A 23,910-nucleotide genomic window follows, 5' to 3' on the forward strand; every position below is an offset into this window, starting at 1 on the left:
ACACTGATGTGCATATCTATTTGTCTCATCAGTAATGAAAGTCCAAAACTGATCGGTCAGAAAGAGTGACAGAATATCAAATGGATTAGCATCCGTCAGATCCATCTCTCCTGTGTAGCCAACTGGGTCTTCAAAAGGTTTGATCCATGCCTCAAATACCTCGACCTCTCTCAGCATGTCCCAGCTCTCATCCACCGGGCAAGTTTTACTGCAGCCACTGGTTCCACTGGTTCCTCGCCTCCGTCTGTCCTTTGCACCTGTCCGTTGTTTCGAAGTCCCTTCATCTCCACTTGGAAATCCATCGTCACTCTCGGGGAGATAATACCCTTCAGAGTCAGAATCTGCTGTAAATTGCATGCCACGTGTACTTCCTCCAGCCATTTTTTTCCTTACCGGATCTGCCCTGGATCATACCTGGCTAATAAAGGGAAGTTGCACCGAACCGACCAATGACTGAAGTGATTCATTTTCTACTATTATTTCATTAATTTCCTTGTACGGTAAAGTTGCATTTCTGCGACTTTGGCGCTTAAAGGGTTAGAATACAGAGTTGTTGGTTTCAATACCTTATCATCTGCTGCCATCTTCTGTATTTTTTGTAAATAAAGGTGGACAAAAATAAATAAATATTTGACAAACGCCAAGCCTAGCCCCAAGCCCCAAGGACTGATAACCCTTTAGGCGCCAGAGATTATGGATGAAATAGATGTATAAATAAAAAACTTCCTGAGATACAGAGAACTGAAGCCGGGGCACAGCTCTGGGTCGGCAGTGCCCCTGGAGGCCCGTAGAAGCTCCACACTCCAGTTGATTCTTGGATAAAAGGGTACCCAGCCGGTCTCGAACTCGCGTGAGGCGGAGCAGGGATCATCCACCCCGCACACGGCCAGACTTTGCCCGGCCAGGGAGCACCTTCTGCGGGTCGGAGGCTCCGGGTCGGAGCCCCTGGAGCCTGGAGCCCTCACCGGGCCCCGAACTCGGCTGCCGGAGGAAGTGCAGTGCCTCATGGATAAAAGGGCACCCAGCCGGTCTCGAACTCGCGTGAGGCGGAGCAGGGATCATCCACCCCGCACACGGCCAGACTTTGCCCGGCCAGGGAGCACCTTCTGCGGGTCGGAGGCTCCGGGTCGGAGCCCCTGGAGCCTGGAGCCCTCACCGGGCCCCGAACTCGGCTGCCGGAGGCAGTGCAGTGCCTCATGGATAAAAGGGCACCCAGCCGGTCTCGAACTCGCGTGAGGCGGAGCAGGGATCATCCACCCCGCACACGGCCAGACTTTGCCCGGCCAGGGAGCACCTTCTGCGGGTCGGAGGCTCCGGGTCGGAGCCCCTGGAGCCTGGAGCCCTCACCGGGCCCCGAACTCGGCTGCCGGAGGCAGTGCAGTGCCTCATGGATAAAAGGGCACCCAGCCGGTCTCGAACTCGCGTGAGGCGGAGCAGGGATCATCCACCCCGCACACGGCCAGACTTTGCCCGGCCAGGGAGCACCTTCTGCGGGTCGGAGGCTCCGGGTCGGAGCCCCTGGAGCCTGGAGCCCTCACCGGGCCCCGAACTCGGCTGCCGGAGGAAGTGCAGTGCCTCATGGATAAAAGGGCACCCAGCCGGTCTCGAACTCGCGTGAGGCGGAGCAGGGATCATCCACCCCGCACACGGCCAGACTTTGCCCGGCCAGGGAGCACCTTCTGCGGGTCGGAGGCTCCGGGTCGGAGCCCCTGGAGCCTGGAGCCCTCACCGGGCCCCGAACTCGGCTGCCGGAGGCAGTGCAGTGCCTCATGGATAAAAGGGCACCCAGCCGGTCTCGAACTCGCGTGAGGCGGAGCAGGGATCATCCACCCCGCACACGACCAGACTTTGCCCGGGGAAGGGCCACTCTGGCTGGGCATGGCCCCCACTGAGCACCCCCTGGAACCCCTGGAGCCCCCGGAGCACCTCCAGAGCCACCCCCACTCCTCCAGACTCTGCCCGGGGAAGGGCCACTCTGGCTGGGCATGGCCTCCGCCGAGCACCCCCTGGAGCCCCCGGAGCACCTCCAGAGCCACCCCCCACTCCTCCAGACTCTGCCCGGGGAAGGGACACTCTGGCTGGGCATGGCCTCCACTGAGCACCCCCTGAAGCCCCCGGAGCACCTCCAGAGCCACCCCCCACTCTCCCCAGACTATGCCCGGGGAAGGGCCACTCTGGCTGGGCATGGCCTCCACTGAGCACCCCCTGGAGCCCCCGGAGCACCTCCAGAGCCACCCCCCACTCTCCCCAGACTATGCCCGGGGAAGGGCCACTCTGGCTGGGCCTGGCCTCCGCCGAGCACCCCCTGGAACCCCTGGAGCCCCTCCAGAGCCACCCCCCACTCCTCCAGACTCACCCCGGGGAAGGGCCACTCTGGCTGGGCATGGCCTCCGCCGAGCACCCCCCTGGAACCCCTGGAGCCCCTCCAGAGCCACCCCCCACTCCTCCAGACTCACCCCGGGGAAGGGCAACTCTGGCTGGGCATGGCCTCCGCTGAGCACCCCCTGGAACCCCTGGAGCCCCCGGAGCACCTCCAGAGCCACCCCCCACTCCTCCAGACTCTGCCCGGGGAAGGGCCACTCTGGCTGGGCATGGCCTCCACTGAGCACCCCCTGGAGCCCCCGGAGCACCTCCAGAGCCACCCCCCACTCTCCCCAGACTATGCCCGGGGAAGGGCCACTCTGGCTGGGCATGGCCTCCGCCGAGCACCCCCTGGAACCCCTGGAGCCCCCGGAGCACCTCCAGAGCCACCCCCCACTCCTCCAGACTCTGCCCGGGGAAGGGCCACTCTGGCTGGGCATGGCCTCCACTGAGCACCCCCTGGAGCCCCCGGAGCACCTCCAGAGCCACCCCCCACTCTCCCCAGACTATGCCCGGGGAAGGGCCACTCTGGCTGGGCATGGCCTCCGCCGAGCACCCCCTGGAGCCCCCGGAGCACCTCCAGAGCCACCCCCCACTCCTCCAGACTCTGCCCGGGGAAGGGACACTCTGGCTGGGCATGGCCTCCACTGAGCACCCCCTGGAGCCCCCGGAGCACCTCCAGAGCCACCCCCCACTCTCCCCAGACTATGCCCGGGGAAGGGCCACTCTGGCTGGGCATGGCCTCCGCCGAGCACCCCCTGGAGCCCCCGGAGCACCTCCAGAGCCACCCCCCACTCCTCCAGACTCTGCCCGGGGAAGGGACACTCTGGCTGGGCATGGCCTCCACTGAGCACCCCCTGGAGCCCCCGGAGCACCTCCAGAGCCACCCCCCACTCTCCCCAGACTATGCCCGGGGAAGGGCCACTCTGGCTGGGCATGGCCTCCGCCGAGCACCCCCTGGAGCCCCCGGAGCACCTCCAGAGCCACCCCCCACTCCTCCAGACTCTGCCCGGGGAAGGGACACTCTGGCTGGGCATGGCCTCCACTGAGCACCCCCTGAAGCCCCCGGAGCACCTCCAGAGCCACCCCCCACTCTCCCCAGACTATGCCCGGGGAAGGGCCACTCTGGCTGGGCATGGCCTCCACTGAGCACCCCCTGGAGCCCCCGGAGCACCTCCAGAGCCACCCCCCACTCTCCCCAGACTATGCCCGGGGAAGGGCCACTCTGGCTGGGCATGGCCTCCGCCGAGCACCCCCTGGAACCCCTGGAGCCCCCGGAGCACCTCCAGAGCCACCCCCCACTCCTCCAGACTCTGCCCGGGGAAGGGCCACTCTGGCTGGGCATGGCCTCCACCGAGCACCCCCTGGAACCCCTGGAGCCCCCGGAGCACCTCCAGAGCCACCCCCCACTCCTCCAGACTCTGCACGGGGAAGGGACACTCTGGCTGGGCATGGCCTCCACTGAGCACCCCCTGGAGCCCCCGGAGCACCTCCAGAGCCACCCCCCACTCTCCCCAGACTATGCCCGGGGAAGGGCCACTCTGGCTGGGCATGGCCTCCGCCGAGCACCCCCTGGAACCCCTGGAGCCCCTCCAGAGCCACCCCCCACTCCTCCAGACTCACCCCGGGGAAGGGCAACTCTGGCTGGGCATGGCCCCCACTGAGCACCCCCTGGAACCCCTGGAGCCCCCGGAGCACCTCCAGAGCCACCCCCCACTCTCCCCAGATTCTGCCCGGGGAAGGGCCACTCTGGCTGGGCATGGCCTCCGCCGAGCACCCCCTGGAACCCCTGGAGCCCCTCCAGAGCCACCCCGCATTCCCCCAAACTCAGTCTGGGGACGGGCCACTCTTCCCCGGGTTGCAGGCTCTGGGACTCCGGGGATGACCACCGGGGACCAGGCCCTCCCTTCGAACCCGGGGACCCACACTTAAGCACCCCCACACGGGCTACACACCCTTGTTTCAGCCCCCTGGAGGTCCGTGCCCTTGGTACTATACCATGGAAGTCCGTGCCCTTGGTACTCCGACTGGAGTACCAAGGGAACGGCCCAGCACTCACCACAGAGGCTCGCGCCGGCCCCGGCCCACCTTTCGTCCCCGGGTACCCACACTTAAGCACCCCAACACGAGCTACACACCCTTGGTGCAGCCCCCTGGAAGTCCGTGCCCTTGGTACTCTGAGCCACTTTAAAAGATAAAAAGCACCAGGACCCCAAGGCCCTGGCTCCCCTGTCCCCTACACCACACTTGGAGGCAGGGCCCTTGCCCTCCACTGGCTGCCCCCGCGCCCAATGTACTCCATAACCGAAGAAGAGAGGGGGACCCGGAGGCCGGCCTACTAGGGTAACAGGTTTAATTTAGAGCCGGGGCTCTGGACCACAAATGCCAACAACCCCGCAGTGCGCAGGAGCCTTCGAAGCTGGATGAAACCAGAACGGGGCCCTACGATGGCGGTGACCAGCCAGTTGATAGCAAAGTGAGCCCTGGACAGGAGCTGCATTTGACAAACTCAGAGACGAGGAAGGGACCGGAGTCGGACCAAATATATCATCTGGCGCTGTGTCCAGCGTGAGGGTGAGCCAGCGCAAATCAGGACCACAAATGCCAACAACCCCGCAGTGCGCAGGAGCCTTCGAAGCTGGATGAAACCAGAACGGGGCCCTACGATGGCGGTGACCAGCCAGTTGATAGCAAAGTGAGCCCTGGACAGGCGCTGCATTTGACAAACTCAGAGACGAGGAAGGGACCGGAGTCGGACCAAATATATCATCTGGCGCTGTGTCCAGCGTAAGGGTGAGCCAGCGCAAATCAGGACCACAAATGCCAACAACCCCGCAGTGCGCAGGAGCCTTCGAAGCTGGATGAAACCAGAACGGGGCCCTACGATGGCGGTGACCAGCCAGTTGATAGCAAAGTGAGCCCTGGACAGGCGCTGCATTTGACAAACTCAGAGACGAGGAAGGGACCGGAGTCGGACCAAATATATCATCTGGCGCTGTGTCCAGCGTAAGGGTGAGCCAGCGCAAATCAGGACCACAAATGCCAACAACCCCGCAGTGCGCAGGAGCCTTCGAAGCTGGATGAAACCAGAACGGGGCCCTACGATGGCGGTGACCAGCCAGTTGATAGCAAAGTGAGCCCTGGACAGGCGCTGCATTTGACAAACTCAGAGACGAGGAAGGGACCGGAGTCGGACCAAAAATATGCGCCGGCCCTGCCCCCCGCCCCGCGCAGAGCCATCGGACACGTTGAGGCTGAAGGGGACTGGCGCAGAGCCCTTGGGCCCAGGGGCTAAGCGCAGCCATCATCCTTCAAGCCGCGCCTCCTGCTGCGCAGGGTAGAGTGACAATGGGCTCGGACTGTGGTTCCGTCGGACGCGTTGAGGCTGAAGGAGACTGGCGCAGAGCCCCTGTAACAGGGGCTAAGCGCAGCCATCATCCTCCAAGCCGCGCGTCCTTCAGTGCGGGGGTGAGTGACAGTGGGCCTGGACTGTTGTTCCACCGGACGCGTTGAGGCTGAAGGGGACTGGTGCAGAGCCCCTGTGCCAGGGGCTAAGCGCAGCCATCATCCTCCAAGCCGCGCGTCCTTCTGCGCAGGGGTGAGTGACAGTGGACCCGGACTGTGTTCCCACCGGACGCGTTGAGGCTGAAGGGGACTGGCTCAGAGCCCCTGGCACAGGGGCTAAGCACAGCCATCATCCTTCAAGCCGCGCGTCCTTCAGTGCGGGGGTGAGTGACAGAGGGCCTGGACTGTTGTTCCACCGGACGCGTTGAGGCTGAAGGGGACTGGTGCAGAGCCCCTGTGCCAGGGGCTAAGCGCAGCCATCATCCTCCAAGCCGCGCGTCCTTCTGCGCAGGGGTGAGTGACAATGGACCCGGACTGTGTTCCCACCGGACGCGTTGAGGCTGAAGGGGACTGGTGCAGAGCCCCTGTGCCAGGGGCTAAGCGCAGCCATCATCCTCCAAGTCGCGCGTCCTTCTGCGCAGGGGTGAGTGACAGTGGACCCGGACTGTGTTCCCACCGGACGCGTTGAGGCTGAAGGGGACTGGCTCAGAGCCCCTGGCACAGGGGCTAAGCACAGCCATCATCCTTCAAGCCGCGCGTCCTTCAGTGCGGGGGTGAGTGACAGAGGGCCTGGACTGTTGTTCCACCGGACGCGTTGAGGCTGAAGGGGACTGGTGCAGAGCCCCTGTGCCAGGAGCTAAGCGCAGCCATCATCCTCCAAGCCGCGCGTCCTTCTGCGCAGGGGTGAGTGACAATGGACCCGGACTGTGTTCCCACCGGACGCGTTGAGGCTGAAGGGGACTGGCTCAGAGCCCCTGGCACAGGGGCTAAGCGCAGCCATCATCCTTCAAGCCGCGCGTCCTTCAGTGCGGGGGTGAGTGACGGTCCCATCTCCGGAGACAAGGGGCCAGGCGCGGGGGAAGCCAGTCAGACTGAAGCCCCGCGCCTGGTGGGACCTCTGTCTCGGCCTCGCTTCCAACGTGTCCGGCGTGAGGTTAGCCGGAGCAAACCACAGCCGCAAAATGTAAACAAACCCGCAGTGCGCAGGAGCCTTCGAAGCTGGATAAAACCAGAACGGGGCCCTACGATGGTGGGTCTTGAGTGCCAATAGACCAAGCTCCTTGTCTGGTATACATAGAACCATGATTTGTACCATTTTCATGGTTGATTCACGGATGATCCCTGCTCCGCCTCACGCGAGTTGGACGGCTGGGTGCCTTTTATCCATGAGGCACTGCACTGCCTCCGGCAGCCGAGTTCGGGGCCCGGTGAGGGCTCCAGGCTCCAGGGGCTCCGACCCGGAGCCTCCGACCCGCAGAAGGTTCTCCCTGGCCGGGCAAAGTCTGGCCGTATGCGGGGTGGATGGCCCTGGGTCTGGGCGGCGCTAAGATCACGGAGCGGGTCACCTCCGCGTACAGCCCGTGGTCAGCGTGACACCGTGCTCTGCCCCGAGCAATCAGAGCAAACAGGAAGCTTCTGGAAGTGCCCGGGAGTCTGGTAAAATCAAGCCGAAAATAGACCCTCTCATGCCGGGTCTGAGCGGCACTTAGAGCCCGGAGGAGCGCGGAGCGCGGGGCTCCATTCAGAGGCTCCGTGATCCGCCTTACAACCAGCTCTCACCTCCGCGTACAGCCCGTGGTCAGCGTGACACCGTGCTCTGCCCCGAGCAATCAGAGCAAACAGGAAGCTTCTGGAAGTGCCCGGGAGTCTGGTAAAATCAAGCCGAAAATAGACCCTCTCATGCCGGGTCTGAGCGGCGCTTAGAGCCCGGAGGAGCGCGGAGCGCGGGGCTCCATTCAGAGGCTCCGTGATCCGCCTTACAACCAGCTCTCACCTCCGCGTACAGCCCGTGGTCAGCGTGACACCGTGCTCTGCCCCGAGCAATCAGAGCAAACAGGAAGCTTCTGGAAGTGCCCGGGAGTCTGGTAAAATCAAGCCGAAAATAGACCCTCTCATGCCGGGTCTGAGCGGCGCTTAGAGCCCGGTGGAGCGCGGAGCGCGGGGCTCCATTCAGAGGCTCCGTGATCCGCCTTACAACCAGCTCTCACCTCCGCGTACAGCCCGTGGTCAGCGTGACACCGTGCTCTGCCCCGAGCAATCAGAGCAAACAGGAAGCTTCTGGAAGTGCCCGGGAGTCTGGTAAAATCAAGCCGAAAATAGACCCTCTCATGCCGGGTCTGAGCGGCGCTTAGAGCCCGGTGGAGCGCGGAGCGCGGGGCTCCATTCAGAGGCTCCGTGATCCGACGCTCACCTCCGCACCTCCGAACCATGACTTGACATTACGGCTGTGAAGGAGCCTTGGAAGCTGGATAAAACCAGAACGGGGCCCATCGATCGCGGTTCTCGTGTGCCCGTCAAACGAGCTCCTTGCCCGGTATCCGCACAACCAGGAAATGTACCTGTTTCGATTGCGAAAAACGTCATTCTCAAAAACCGCCCGCCCCTCCCTCCCAGCATTACCATTTTGCACATTCCGCGTGAGAGCAGCGTAAGAATTTCTCGGGAGCAGCGTGATTTAGCCCGGGAATTTTGAGCTGAACGCTTATTCCCACGAGCCCAAAAAACGACTAAGTCCAACGGTATATAGTGTACTATTGCCGAAAAACGACAGAGTCGCTCTGGTATAGTGTACTATTGCCGAAAAATGACAGAGTCTTTTCAGGTATAGTGTACTATTTCGGTTTTTACTCTAAGTCCCTCAGGGGCATATGGTGCTATACTATGATGGTCAGATCACCTCCAGGCCCCAGGGGAGTGCTTTTCTGGGGGCAAACAGTGCACTGATGATGGGGGATTATTTCATTTTGCTCATTTTGGTGTTTTTTCACATTTTAACCCATTTTCACCCCATTTGCTCACAACTTCATACTACGGCCCGGAAAAACGACAGAGTCGCTCGGGTATAGTGTACTATTGCCGAAAAATGACAGAGTCTTTTCAGGTATAGTGTACTATTTCGGTTTTTACTCTAAGTCCCTCAGGGGCATATGGTGCTATACTCTGATGGTCAGATCACCTCCAGGCCCCATTGGAGTGCTTTTCTGGGGGCAAACAGTGCACTGATGATGGGGGATTATTTCATTTTGCTCATTTTGGTGTTTTTTCACATTTTAACCCATTTTCACCCCTTTTGCTCACAACTTCATACTACGGCCCGGAAAAACGACAGAGTCCCTCGGGTATAGTGTACTATTGCCGAAAAACGACAGAGTCCCTCGGGTATAGTGTACTATTGCCGAAAAACGACAGAGTCCCTCGGGTATAGTGTACTATTGCCGAAAAACGACAGAGTCCCTCGGGTATAGTGTACTATTGCCGAAAAACGACAGAGTCCCTCGGGTATAGTGTACTATTGCCGAAAAACGACAGAGTCCCTCGGGTATAGTGTACTATTGGCTGGAAGCTCGGTTTTTTTTCTAAGACCAGCAGGGGTATATGGTACTATATTCTGGTGGTCAGATCACCTCCAGGCCCCAGGGGAGTGCTTTTCTGGGGGCAAACTGTGCACTGATGATGGGGGATTATTTCATTTTGCTCATTTTGGTGTTTTTTCACATTTTAACCCATTTTCACCCCTTTTGCTCACATCTTCAAACTCGGGCCCTGATTACAAGTTCTGACCAAATGATGACAAACACGGTATTTATTATGTATTTTTTTCATTTTTTTTATTTTTCCAACTTATACATCCATCATTGGTGCCAGGCAGGTTGTGGAGAAAGCAGTGAAGAAAGGAGAGAGCCATCACAGAAAAGATGTCCATCCAGGGTCAAGGTACCCTGCACTTTTACATATCCAAATGACAGCATTTAAAGTTTTTTAGCGTATGGTATCTCTCGTTGCATGGAACCGCACAGAGGCCAACGCCACACTGACGGCACCTGTACTTTGTTTGCCGCCTGCCTTTGGTACGAGAGCGGTCAGAGCACACGGCGCAGTCTGGACGTCCCTCTGCTTGACAAAGCCAATGACGCTCTGTGAGTCTCTGTGGCATTTCACCCTCCGGTCTTGAGCGCCTTTCTTGTTTTTTGGAGTGATCAGCCAGTAATGCATCAATAATCTTCTGAATGTAAACCTTTAAAGGTTTGTGTGGGCCTGGAGTGGATTTGGTGTATATGATGTGTGAGTTGACAATACTTATGCTTATAATGGCATTGAATATGCGATGATACCATTTCCGGGACCTGTGTGGAAAGAGGTATGTCTTCATCCTCTGGTCAGCAGTGTCCACTCCACCCATGTAGGCGTTGTACTGGTCGACACATACAGGTCTTTTGATGTCACGGAAGCCAGTGTCATCTGTCTTGGATCGGATCCTCCTCTGAACACAATCATTTCCATGGACTGTGGACAACATGGTGAGACGTTTAGTATCGTGCCAAGCACAAGCCAGGAGTTTTCCCTTTCTGCAAAAAACTGGGTCATCTCCTTTTTTCAGCTGTAAGACACTTTTACCAAGGCATTTTGGCATCCCCAACCTGGTAATCCTTACCGTCCCACACAGTCCAGTTTCCAAATCTGCTAATTCATTTGCAATTACAGGCGAGGTATAGTAACTGTCCATGTAAATCTCGTGTCCTTTGCCCGTAAAGGGAGAAACCAACTCACGGACAACTGCGTGTGTTGCACTGATGTTGCTTGCATTATTTTTGTACTGTCCAGTGTGCATTGACCAGCGCAAAACATACCCTGAACAGCTTTCACTCAGGGCATACACTCTATAGCCATATTTGTCAGGTTTATTCGGAGAGTAACATTTTAGTGAAGATCTCCCCTTGAAAGCTATTGTCATTTCATCTAAAGAAAGCTCCTTGATTGGACTGTAAACTGCTGCAAATTTGGGAATAATCAAATCTATTATTGGGCGGACTTTGAACAGTTTATCGTGCCCGGGCTCGCCTGTTCTCACATAATCATTATTGTTGACAAAATGAAAGAACGAAAGAATGATTTCAAATCTGTTTCTTGACATTACATTTCCAAATCCAGGCGTTTGTGTAAGCCAAAATGTTCCCCAGTAATCCTCGATTTCAGGTTTCTCAACAAGGCCCATGGAGAGATGCAAAGCGAAGAAAGCTTTCATTTCGGTGACTGATACATCATACCACTCAAGAAATCTTGAATGTGGCTTCAGAATCATAGGTGCCATACACTGATGTGCATATCTATTTGTCTCATCAGTAATGAAAGTCCAAAACTGATCGGTCAGAAAGAGTGACAGAATATCAAATGGATTAGCATCCGTCAGATCCATCTCTCCTGTGTAGCCAACTGGGTCTTCAAAAGGTTTGATCCATGCCTCAAATACCTCGACCTCTCTCAGCATGTCCCAGCTCTCATCCACCGGGCAAGTTTTACTGCAGCCACTGGTTCCACTGGTTCCTCGCCTCCGTCTGTCCTTTGCACCTGTCCGTTGTTTCGAAGTCCCTTCATCTCCACTTGGAAATCCATCGTCACTCTCGGGGAGATAATACCCTTCAGAGTCAGAATCTGCTGTAAATTGCATGCCACGTGTACTTCCTCCAGCCATTTTTTTCCTTACCGGATCTGCCCTGGATCATACCTGGCTAATAAAGGGAAGTTGCACCGAACCGACCAATGACTGAAGTGATTCATTTTCTACTATTATTTCATTAATTTCCTTGTACGGTAAAGTTGCATTTCTGCGACTTTGGCGCTTAAAGGGTTAGAATACAGAGTTGTTGGTTTCAATACCTTATCATCTGCTGCCATCTTCTGTATTTTTTGTAAATAAAGGTGGACAAAAATAAATAAATATTTGACAAACGCCAAGCCTAGCCCCAAGCCCCAAGGACTGATAACCCTTTAGGCGCCAGAGATTATGGATGAAATAGATGTATAAATAAAAAACTTCCTGAGATACAGAGAACTGAAGCCGGGGCACAGCTCTGGGTTGGCAGTGCCCCTGGAGGCCCGTAGAAGCTCCACACTCCAGTTGATTCTTGGATAAAAGGGTACCCAGCCGGTCTCGAACTCGCGTGAGGCGGAGCAGGGATCATCCACCCCGCACACGGCCAGACTTTGCCCGGCCAGGGAGCACCTTCTGCGGGTCGGAGGCTCCGGGTCGGAGCCCCTGGAGCCTGGAGCCCTCACCGGGCCCCGAACTCGGCTGCCGGAGGAAGTGCAGTGCCTCATGGATAAAAGGGCACCCAGCCGGTCTCGAACTCGCGTGAGGCGGAGCAGGGATCATCCACCCCGCACACGGCCAGACTTTGCCCGGCCAGGGAGCACCTTCTGCGGGTCGGAGGCTCCGGGTCGGAGCCCCTGGAGCCTGGAGCCCTCACCGGGCCCCGAACTCGGCTGCCGGAGGCAGTGCAGTGCCTCATGGATAAAAGGGCACCCAGCCGGTCTCGAACTCGCGTGAGGCGGAGCAGGGATCATCCACCCCGCACACGGCCAGACTTTGCCCGGCCAGGGAGCACCTTCTGCGGGTCGGAGGCTCCGGGTCGGAGCCCCTGGAGCCTGGAGCCCTCACCGGGCCCCGAACTCGGCTGCCGGAGGCAGTGCAGTGCCTCATGGATAAAAGGGCACCCAGCCGGTCTCGAACTCGCGTGAGGCGGAGCAGGGATCATCCACCCCGCACACGGCCAGACTTTGCCCGGCCAGGGAGCACCTTCTGCGGGTCGGAGGCTCCGGGTCGGAGCCCCTGGAGCCTGGAGCCCTCACCGGGCCCCGAACTCGGCTGCCGGAGGAAGTGCAGTGCCTCATGGATAAAAGGGCACCCAGCCGGTCTCGAACTCGCGTGAGGCGGAGCAGGGATCATCCACCCCGCACACGGCCAGACTTTGCCCGGCCAGGGAGCACCTTCTGCGGGTCGGAGGCTCCGGGTCGGAGCCCCTGGAGCCTGGAGCCCTCACCGGGCCCCGAACTCGGCTGCCGGAGGCAGTGCAGTGCCTCATGGATAAAAGGGCACCCAGCCGGTCTCGAACTCGCGTGAGGCGGAGCAGGGATCATCCACCCCGCACACGGCCAGACTTTGCCCGGCCAGGGAGCACCTTCTGCGGGTCGGAGGCTCCGGGTCGGAGCCCCTGGAGCCTGGAGCCCTCACCGGGCCCCGAACTCGGCTGCCGGAGGAAGTGCAGTGCCTCATGGATAAAAGGGCACCCAGCCGGTCTCGAACTCGCGTGAGGCGGAGCAGGGATCATCCACCCCGCACACGGCCAGACTTTGCCCGGCCAGGGAGCACCTTCTGCGGGTCGGAGGCTCCGGGTCGGAGCCCCTGGAGCCTGGAGCCCTCACCGGGCCCCGAACTCGGCTGCCGGAGGCAGTGCAGTGCCTCATGGATAAAAGGGCACCCAGCCGGTCTCGAACTCGCGTGAGGCGGAGCAGGGATCATCCACCCCGCACACGACCAGACTTTGCCCGGGGAAGGGCCACTCTGGCTGGGCATGGCCCCCACTGAGCACCCCCTGGAACCCCTGGAGCCCCCGGAGCACCTCCAGAGCCACCCCCACTCCTCCAGACTCTGCCCGGGGAAGGGCCACTCTGGCTGGGCATGGCCTCCGCCGAGCACCCCCTGGAGCCCCCGGAGCACCTCCAGAGCCACCCCCCACTCCTCCAGACTCTGCCCGGGGAAGGGACACTCTGGCTGGGCATGGCCTCCACTGAGCACCCCCTGAAGCCCCCGGAGCACCTCCAGAGCCACCCCCCACTCTCCCCAGACTATGCCCGGGGAAGGGCCACTCTGGCTGGGCATGGCCTCCACTGAGCACCCCCTGGAGCCCCCGGAGCACCTCCAGAGCCACCCCCCACTCTCCCCAGACTATGCCCGGGGAAGGGCCACTCTGGCTGGGCCTGGCCTCCGCCGAGCACCCCCTGGAACCCCTGGAGCCCCTCCAGAGCCACCCCCCACTCCTCCAGACTCACCCCGGGGAAGGGCCACTCTGGCTGGGCATGGCCTCCGCCGAGCACCCCCCTGGAACCCCTGGAGCCCCTCCAGAGCCACCCCCCACTCCTCCAGACTCACCCCGGGGAAGGGCAACTCTGGCTGGGCATGGCCTCCGCTGAGCACCCCCTGGAACCCCTGGAGCCCCCGGAGCACCTCCAGAGCCACCCCCCACTCCTCCAGACTCTGCCCGGGGAAGGGCCACTCTGGCTGGGCATGGCCTCCACTGAGCACCCCCTGGAGCCCCCGGAGCACCTCCAGAGCCACCCCCCACTCTCCCCAGACTATGCCCGGGGAAGGGCCACTCTGGCTGGGCATGGCCTCCGCCGAGCACCCCCTGGAACCCCTGGAGCCCCCGGAGCACCTCCAGAGCCACCCCCCACTCCTCCAGACTCTGCCCGGGGAAGGGCCACTCTGGCTGGGCATGGCCTCCACTGAGCACCCCCTGGAGCCCCCGGAGCACCTCCAGAGCCACCCCCCACTCTCCCCAGACTATGCCCGGGGAAGGGCCACTCTGGCTGGGCATGGCCTCCGCCGAGCACCCCCTGGAGCCCCCGGAGCACCTCCAGAGCCACCCCCCACTCCTCCAGACTCTGCCCGGGGAAGGGACACTCTGGCTGGGCATGGCCTCCACTGAGCACCCCCTGGAGCCCCCGGAGCACCTCCAGAGCCACCCCCCACTCTCCCCAGACTATGCCCGGGGAAGGGCCACTCTGGCTGGGCATGGCCTCCGCCGAGCACCCCCTGGAGCCCCCGGAGCACCTCCAGAGCCACCCCCCACTCCTCCAGACTCTGCCCGGGGAAGGGACACTCTGGCTGGGCATGGCCTCCACTGAGCACCCCCTGGAGCCCCCGGAGCACCTCCAGAGCCACCCCCCACTCTCCCCAGACTATGCCCGGGGAAGGGCCACTCTGGCTGGGCATGGCCTCCGCCGAGCACCCCCTGGAGCCCCCGGAGCACCTCCAGAGCCACCCCCCACTCCTCCAGACTCTGCCCGGGGAAGGGACACTCTGGCTGGGCATGGCCTCCACTGAGCACCCCCTGAAGCCCCCGGAGCACCTCCAGAGCCACCCCCCACTCTCCCCAGACTATGCCCGGGGAAGGGCCACTCTGGCTGGGCATGGCCTCCACTGAGCACCCCCTGGAGCCCCCGGAGCACCTCCAAAGCCACCCCCCACTCTCCCCAGACTATGCCCGGGGAAGGGCCACTCTGGCTGGGCATGGCCTCCGCCGAGCACCCCCTGGAACCCCTGGAGCCCCCGGAGCACCTCCAGAGCCACCCCCCACTCCTCCAGACTCTGCCCGGGGAAGGGCCACTCTGGCTGGGCATGGCCTCCACCGAGCACCCCCTGGAACCCCTGGAGCCCCCGGAGCACCTCCAGAGCCACCCCCCACTCCTCCAGACTCTGCACGGGGAAGGGACACTCTGGCTGGGCATGGCCTCCACTGAGCACCCCCTGGAGCCCCCGGAGCACCTCCAGAGCCACCCCCCACTCTCCCCAGACTATGCCCGGGGAAGGGCCACTCTGGCTGGGCATGGCCTCCGCCGAGCACCCCCTGGAACCCCTGGAGCCCCTCCAGAGCCACCCCCCACTCCTCCAGACTCACCCCGGGGAAGGGCAACTCTGGCTGGGCATGGCCCCCACTGAGCACCCCCTGGAACCCCTGGAGCCCCCGGAGCACCTCCAGAGCCACCCCCCACTCTCCCCAGATTCTGCCCGGGGAAGGGCCACTCTGGCTGGGCATGGCCTCCGCCGAGCACCCCCTGGAACCCCTGGAGCCCCTCCAGAGCCACCCCGCATTCCCCCAAACTCAGTCTGGGGACGGGCCACTCTTCCCCGGGTTGCAGGCTCTGGGACTCCGGGGATGACCACCGGGGACCAGGCCCTCCCTTCGAACCCGGGGACCCACACTTAAGCACCCCCACACGGGCTACACACCCTTGTTTCAGCCCCCTGGAGGTCCGTGCCCTTGGTACTATACCATGGAAGTCCGTGCCCTTGGTACTCCGACTGGAGTACCAAGGGAACGGCCCAGCACTCACCACAGAGGCTCGCGCCGGCCCCGGCCCACCTTTCGTCCCCGGGTACCCACACTTAAGCACCCCAACACGAGCTACACACCCTTGGTGCAGCCCCCTGGAAGTCCGTGCCCTTGGTACTCTGAGCCACTTTAAAAGATAAAAAGCACCAGGACCCCAAGGCCCTGGCTCCCCTGTCCCCTACACCACACTTGGAGGCAGGGCCCTTGCCCTCCACTGGCTGCCCCCGCGCCCAATGTACTCCATAACCGAAGAAGAGAGGGGGACCCGGAGGCCGGCCTACTAGGGTAACAGGTTTAATTTAGAGCCGGGGCTCTGGACCACAAATGCCAACAACCCCGCAGTGCGCAGGAGCCTTCGAAGCTGGATGAAACCAGAACGGGGCCCTACGATGGCGGTGACCAGCCAGTTGATAGCAAAGTGAGCCCTGGACAGGAGCTGCATTTGACAAACTCAGAGACGAGGAAGGGACCGGAGTCGGACCAAATATATCATCTGGCGCTGTGTCCAGCGTGAGGGTGAGCCAGCGCAAATCAGGACCACAAATGCCAACAACCCCGCAGTGCGCAGGAGCCTTCGAAGCTGGATGAAACCAGAACGGGGCCCTACGATGGCGGTGACCAGCCAGTTGATAGCAAAGTGAGCCCTGGACAGGCGCTGCATTTGACAAACTCAGAGACGAGGAAGGGACCGGAGTCGGACCAAATATATCATCTGGCGCTGTGTCCAGCGTAAGGGTGAGCCAGCGCAAATCAGGACCACAAATGCCAACAACCCCGCAGTGCGCAGGAGCCTTCGAAGCTGGATGAAACCAGAACGGGGCCCTACGATGGCGGTGACCAGCCAGTTGATAGCAAAGTGAGCCCTGGACAGGAGCTGCATTTGACAAACTCAGAGACGAGGAAGGGACCGGAGTCGGACCAAATATATCATCTGGCGCTGTGTCCAGCGTAAGGGTGAGCCAGCGCAAATCAGGACCACAAATGCCAACAACCCCGCAGTGCGCAGGAGCCTTCGAAGCTGGATGAAACCAGAACGGGGCCCTACGATGGCGGTGACCAGCCAGTTGATAGCAAAGTGAGCCCTGGACAGGCGCTGCATTTGACAAACTCAGAGACGAGGAAGGGACCGGAGTCGGACCAAATATATCATCTGGCGCTGTGTCCAGCGTAAGGGTGAGCCAGCGCAAATCAGGACCACAAATGCCAACAACCCCGCAGTGCGCAGGAGCCTTCGAAGCTGGATGAAACCAGAACGGGGCCCTACGATGGCGGTGACCAGCCAGTTGATAGCAAAGTGAGCCCTGGACAGGCGCTGCATTTGACAAACTCAGAGACGAGGAAGGGACCGGAGTCGGACCAAAAATATGCGCCGGCCCTGCCCCCCGCCCCGCGCAGAGCCATCGGACACGTTGAGGCTGAAGGGGACTGGCGCAGAGCCCTTGGGCCCAGGGGCTAAGCGCAGCCATCATCCTTCAAGCCGCGCCTCCTGCTGCGCGGGGGTGAGTGACAATGGGCTCGGACTGTGGTTCCGTCGGACGCGTTGAGGCTGAAGGAGACTGGCGCAGAGCCCCTGTAACAGGGGCTAAGCGCAGCCATCATCCTCCAAGCCGCGCGTCCTTCAGTGCGGGGGTGAGTGACAGTGGGCCTGGACTGTTGTTCCACCGGACGCGTTGAGGCTGAAGGGGACTGGTGCAGAGCCCCTGTGCCAGGGGCTAAGCGCAGCCATCATCCTCCAAGCCGCGCGTCCTTCTGCGCAGGGGTGAGTGACAGTGGACCCGGACTGTGTTCCCACCGGACGCGTTGAGGCTGAAGGGGACTGGCTCAGAGCCCCTGGCACAGGGGCTAAGCACAGCCATCATCCTTCAAGCCGCGCGTCCTTCAGTGCGGGGGTGAGTGACAGAGGGCCTGGACTGTTGTTCCACCGGACGCGTTGAGGCTGAAGGGGACTGGTGCAGAGCCCCTGTGCCAGGGGCTAAGCGCAGCCATCATCCTCCAAGCCGCGCGTCCTTCTGCGCAGGGGTGAGTGACAATGGACCCGGACTGTGTTCCCACCGGACGCGTTGAGGCTGAAGGGGACTGGCTCAGAGCCCCTGGCACAGGGGCTAAGCGCAGCCATCATCCTCCAAGCCGCGCGTCCTTCAGTGCGGGGGTGAGTGACAGTGGGCCTGGACTGTTGTTCCACCGGACGCGTTGAGGCTGAAGGGGACTGGTGCAGAGCCCCTGTGCCAGGGGCTAAGCGCAGCCATCATCCTCCAAGTCGCGCGTCCTTCTGCGCAGGGGTGAGTGACAGTGGACCCGGACTGTGTTCCCACCGGACGCGTTGAGGCTGAAGGGGACTGGCTCAGAGCCCCTGGCACAGGGGCTAAGCACAGCCATCATCCTTCAAGCCGCGCGTCCTTCAGTGCGGGGGTGAGTGACAGAGGGCCTGGACTGTTGTTCCACCGGACGCGTTGAGGCTGAAGGGGACTGGTGCAGAGCCCCTGTGCCAGGAGCTAAGCGCAGCCATCATCCTCCAAGCCGCGCGTCCTTCTGCGCAGGGGTGAGTGACAATGGACCCGGACTGTGTTCCCACCGGACGCGTTGAGGCTGAAGGGGACTGGCTCAGAGCCCCTGGCACAGGGGCTAAGCGCAGCCATCATCCTTCAAGCCGCGCGTCCTTCAGTGCGGGGGTGAGTGACGGTCCCATCTCCGGAGACAAGGGGCCAGGCGCGGGGGAAGCCAGTCAGACTGAAGCCCCGCGCCTGGTGGGACCTCTGTCTCGGCCTCGCTTCCAACGTGTCCGGCGTGAGGTTAGCCGGAGCAAACCACAGCCGCAAAATGTAAACAAACCCGCAGTGCGCAGGAGCCTTCGAAGCTGGATAAAACCAGAACGGGGCCCTACGATGGCGGGTCTTGAGTGCCAATAGACCAAGCTCCTTGTCTGGTATACATAGAACCATGATTTGTACCATTTTCATGGTTGATTCACGGATGATCCCTGCTCCGCCTCACGCGAGTTGGACGGCTGGGTGCCTTTTATCCATGAGGCACTGCACTGCCTCCGGCAGCCGAGTTCGGGGCCCGGTGAGGGCTCCAGGCTCCAGGGGCTCCGACCCGGAGCCTCCGACCCGCAGAAGGTTCTCCCTGGCCGGGCAAAGTCTGGCCGTATGCGGGGTGGATGGCCCTGGGTCTGGGCGGCGCTAAGATCACGGAGCGGGTCACCTCCGCGTACAGCCCGTGGTCAGCGTGACACCGTGCTCTGCCCCGAGCAATCAGAGCAAACAGGAAGCTTCTGGAAGTGCCCGGGAGTCTGGTAAAATCAAGCCGAAAATAGACCCTCTCATGCCGGGTCTGAGCGGCACTTAGAGCCCGGAGGAGCGCGGAGCGCGGGGCTCCATTCAGAGGCTCCGTGATCCGCCTTACAACCAGCTCTCACCTCCGCGTACAGCCCGTGGTCAGCGTGACACCGTGCTCTGCCCCGAGCAATCAGAGCAAACAGGAAGCTTCTGGAAGTGCCCGGGAGTCTGGTAAAATCAAGCCGAAAATAGACCCTCTCATGCCGGGTCTGAGCGGCGCTTAGAGCCCGGAGGAGCGCGGAGCGCGGGGCTCCATTCAGAGGCTCCGTGATCCGCCTTACAACCAGCTCTCACCTCCGCGTACAGCCCGTGGTCAGCGTGACACCGTGCTCTGCCCCGAGCAATCAGAGCAAACAGGAAGCTTCTGGAAGTGCCCGGGAGTCTGGTAAAATCAAGCCGAAAATAGACCCTCTCATGCCGGGTCTGAGCGGCGCTTAGAGCCCGGTGGAGCGCGGAGCGCGGGGCTCCATTCAGAGGCTCCGTGATCCGCCTTACAACCAGCTCTCACCTCCGCGTACAGCCCGTGGTCAGCGTGACACCGTGCTCTGCCCCGAGCAATCAGAGCAAACAGGAAGCTTCTGGAAGTGCCCGGGAGTCTGGTAAAATCAAGCCGAAAATAGACCCTCTCATGCCGGGTCTGAGCGGCGCTTAGAGCCCGGTGGAGCGCGGAGCGCGGGGCTCCATTCAGAGGCTCCGTGATCCGACGCTCACCTCCGCACCTCCGAACCATGACTTGACATTACGGCTGTGAAGGAGCCTTGGAAGCTGGATAAAACCAGAACGGGGCCCATCGATCGCGGTTCTCGTGTGCCCGTCAAACGAGCTCCTTGCCCGGTATCCGCACAACCAGGAAATGTACCTGTTTCGATTGCGAAAAACGTCATTCTCAAAAACCGCCCGCCCCTCCCTCCCAGCATTACCATTTTGCACATTCCGCGTGAGAGCAGCGTAAGAATTTCTCGGGAGCAGCGTGATTTAGCCCGGGAATTTTGAGCTGAACGCTTATTCCCACGAGCCCAAAAAACGACTAAGTCCAACGGTATATAGTGTACTATTGCCGAAAAACGACAGAGTCGCTCTGGTATAGTGTACTATTGCCGAAAAATGACAGAGTCTTTTCAGGTATAGTGTACTATTTCGGTTTTTACTCTAAGTCCCTCAGGGGCATATGGTGCTATACTATGATGGTCAGATCACCTCCAGGCCCCAGGGGAGTGCTTTTCTGGGGGCAAACAGTGCACTGATGATGGGGGATTATTTCATTTTGCTCATTTTGGTGTTTTTTCACATTTTAACCCATTTTCACCCCATTTGCTCACAACTTCATACTACGGCCCGGAAAAACGACAGAGTCGCTCGGGTATAGTGTACTATTGCCGAAAAATGACAGAGTCTTTTCAGGTATAGTGTACTATTTCGGTTTTTACTCTAAGTCCCTCAGGGGCATATGGTGCTATACTCTGATGGTCAGATCACCTCCAGGCCCCATTGGAGTGCTTTTCTGGGGGCAAACAGTGCACTGATGATGGGGGATTATTTCATTTTGCTCATTTTGGTGTTTTTTCACATTTTAACCCATTTTCACCCCTTTTGCTCACAACTTCATACTACGGCCCGGAAAAACGACAGAGTCCCTCGGGTATAGTGTACTATTGCCGAAAAACGACAGAGTCCCTCGGGTATAGTGTACTATTGCCGAAAAACGACAGAGTCCCTCGGGTATAGTGTACTATTGCCGAAAAACGACAGAGTCCCTCGGGTATAGTGTACTATTGCCGAAAAACGACAGAGTCCCTCGGGTATAGTGTACTATTGCCGAAAAACGACAGAGTCCCTCGGGTATAGTGTACTATTGGCTGGAAGCTCGGTTTTTTTTCTAAGACCAGCAGGGGTATATGGTACTATATTCTGGTGGTCAGATAACCTCCAGGCCCCAGGGGAGTGCTTTTCTGGGGGCAAACTGTGCACTGATGATGGGGGATTATTTCATTTTGCTCATTTTGGTGTTTTTTCACATTTTAACCCATTTTCACCCCTTTTGCTCACATCTTCAAACTCGGGCCCTGATTACAAGTTCTGACCAAATGATGACAAACACGGTATTTATTATGTATTTTTTTCATTTTTTTTATTTTTCCAACTTATACATCCATCATTGGTGCCAGGCAGGTTGTGAAGAAAGCAGTGAAGAAAGGAGAGAGCCATCACAGAAAAGATGTCCATCCAGGGTCAAGGTACCCTGCACTTTTACATATCCAAATGACAGCATTTAAAGTTTTTTAGCGTATGGTATCTCTCGTTGCATGGAACCGCACAGAGGCCAACGCCACACTGACGGCACCTGTACTTTGTTTGCCGCCTGCCTTTGGTACGAGAGCGGTCAGAGCACACGGCGCAGTCTGGACGTCCCTCTGCTTGACAAAGCCAATGACGCTCTGTGAGTCTCTGTGGCATTTCACCCTCCGGTCTTGAGCGCCTTTCTTGTTTTTTGGAGTGATCAGCCAGTAATGCATCAATAATCTTCTGAATGTAAACCTTTAAAGGTTTGTGTGGGCCTGGAGTGGATTTGGTGTATATGATGTGTGAGTTGACAATACTTATGCTTATAATGGCATTGAATATGCGATGATACCATTTCCGGGACCTGTGTGGAAAGAGGTATGTCTTCATCCTCTGGTCAGCAGTGTCCACTCCACCCATGTAGGCGTTGTACTGGTCGACACATACAGGTCTTTTGATGTCACGGAAGCCAGTGTCATCTGTCTTGGATCGGATCCTCCTCTGAACACAATCATTTCCATGGACTGTGGACAACATGGTGAGACGTTTAATATCGTGCCAAGCACAAGCCAGGAGTTTTCCCTTTCTGCAAAAAACTGGGTCATCTCCTTTTTTCAGCTGTAAGACACTTTTACCAAGGCATTTTGGCATCCCCAACCTGGTAATCCTTACCGTCCCACACAGTCCAGTTTCCAAATCTGCTAATTCATTTGCAATTACAGGCGAGGTATAGTAACTGTCCATGTAAATCTCGTGTCCTTTGCCCGTAAAGGGAGAAACCAACTCACGGACAACTGCGTGTGTTGCACTGATGTTGCTTGCATTATTTTTGTACTGTCCAGTGTGCATTGACCAGCGCAAAACATACCCTGAACAGCTTTCACTCAGGGCATACACTCTATAGCCATATTTGTCAGGTTTATTCGGAGAGTAACATTTTAGTGAAGATCTCCCCTTGAAAGCTATTGTCATTTCATCTAAAGAAAGCTCCTTGATTGGACTGTAAACTGCTGCAAATTTGGGAATAATCAAATCTATTATTGGGCGGACTTTGAACAGTTTATCGTGCCCGGGCTCGCCTGTTCTCACATAATCATTATTGTTGACAAAATGAAAGAACGAAAGAATGATTTCAAATCTGTTTCTTGACATTACATTTCCAAATCCAGGCGTTTGTGTAAGCCAAAATGTTCCCCAGTAATCCTCGATTTCAGGTTTCTCAACAAGGCCCATGGAGAGATGCAAAGCGAAGAAAGCTTTCATTTCGGTGACTGATACATCATACCACTCAAGAAATCTTGAATGTGGCTTCAGAATCATAGGTGCCATACACTGATGTGCATATCTATTTGTCTCATCAGTAATGAAAGTCCAAAACTGATCGGTCAGAAAGAGTGACAGAATATCAAATGGATTAGCATCCGTCAGATCCATCTCTCCTGTGTAGCCAACTGGGTCTTCAAAAGGTTTGATCCATGCCTCAAATACCTCGACCTCTCTCAGCATGTCCCAGCTCTCATCCACCGGGCAAGTTTTACTGCAGCCACTGGTTCCACTGGTTCCTCGCCTCCGTCTGTCCTTTGCACCTGTCCGTTGTTTCGAAGTCCCTTCATCTCCACTTGGAAATCCATCGTCACTCTCGGGGAGATAATACCCTTCAGAGTCAGAATCTGCTGTAAATTGCATGCCACGTGTACTTCCTCCAGCCATTTTTTTCCTTACCGGATCTGCCCTGGATCATACCTGGCTAATAAAGGGAAGTTGCACCGAACCGACCAATGACTGAAGTGATTCATTTTCTACTATTATTTCATTAATTTCCTTGTACGGTAAAGTTGCATTTCTGCGACTTTGGCGCTTAAAGGGTTAGAATACAGAGTTGTTGGTTTCAATACCTTATCATCTGCTGCCATCTTCTGTATTTTTTGTAAATAAAGGTGGACAAAAATAAATAAATATTTGACAAACGCCAAGCCTAGCCCCAAGCCCCAAGGACTGATAACCCTTTAGGCGCCAGAGATTATGGATGAAATAGATGTATAAATAAAAAACTTCCTGAGATACAGAGAACTGAAGCCGGGGCACAGCTCTGGGTCGGCAGTGCCCCTGGAGGCCCGTAGAAGCTCCACACTCCAGTTGATTCTTGGATAAAAGGGTACCCAGCCGGTCTCGAACTCGCGTGAGGCGGAGCAGGGATCATCCACCCCGCACACGGCCAGACTTTGCCCGGCCAGGGAGCACCTTCTGCGGGTCGGAGGCTCCGGGTCGGAGCCCCTGGAGCCTGGAGCCCTCACCGGGCCCCGAACTCGGCTGCCGGAGGAAGTGCAGTGCCTCATGGATAAAAGGGCACCCAGCCGGTCTCGAACTCGCGTGAGGCGGAGCAGGGATCATCCACCCCGCACACGGCCAGACTTTGCCCGGCCAGGGAGCACCTTCTGCGGGTCGGAGGCTCCGGGTCGGAGCCCCTGGAGCCTGGAGCC

Source organism: Eucyclogobius newberryi, unplaced genomic scaffold (genome assembly GCF_026437365.1).
Source record: "Eucyclogobius newberryi isolate DKJ021-1_F unplaced genomic scaffold, fEucNew1.0.hap1 SCAF_11, whole genome shotgun sequence".
NCBI classification, from domain to species: Eukaryota; Metazoa; Chordata; class Actinopteri; order Gobiiformes; family Gobiidae; genus Eucyclogobius; species Eucyclogobius newberryi.